Source organism: Otolemur garnettii, unplaced genomic scaffold (genome assembly GCF_000181295.1).
Source record: "Otolemur garnettii isolate 467f Iridium unplaced genomic scaffold, OtoGar3 scaffold00113, whole genome shotgun sequence".
Taxonomy (NCBI): domain Eukaryota; kingdom Metazoa; phylum Chordata; class Mammalia; order Primates; family Galagidae; genus Otolemur; species Otolemur garnettii.
In genome coordinates this window covers 4,456,037-4,456,323 of record NW_003852508.1, presented here as the reverse complement: position 1 = coordinate 4,456,323, position 287 = coordinate 4,456,037, and the positions used below count along the sequence as shown (strand labels likewise).

Genomic DNA, 287 nt, shown 5'->3' with positions numbered 1-287 from the left:
CTAAAGTAGTTGATGTGTCTTTATTTTAGTTTCTCATGGTGATACTGGAATTTCACTCTTCAGTAGGTCCTTGGTCTCGGGGATTCGAGGAATGAACCCACGGACCATAAATCAGTGGCAAGACAAGATTTTTATCAGAAATTAAAAAGGAATACAGAAGAAGTAAAAGGCACCAGAGCTTCTGGAGGGGAAAAATAACTGAGGAGTCTCCACGTGGGCTCTTTTATCTAGGGGTACTAGGTCTTGTGAATTGCACTTGGTCAGAACTTGGCAAACAGAAACACGTC

At 41.8% G+C, this 287-nt stretch overlaps 1 protein-coding gene across 1 annotated transcript in view; it reads right to left on the bottom strand.

The window, feature by feature from the left end:
• Positions 1-287, bottom strand: part of CUNH8orf34 (chromosome unknown C8orf34 homolog) — a 368,384-nt gene that overhangs the window by 309,808 nt on the left and 58,289 nt on the right.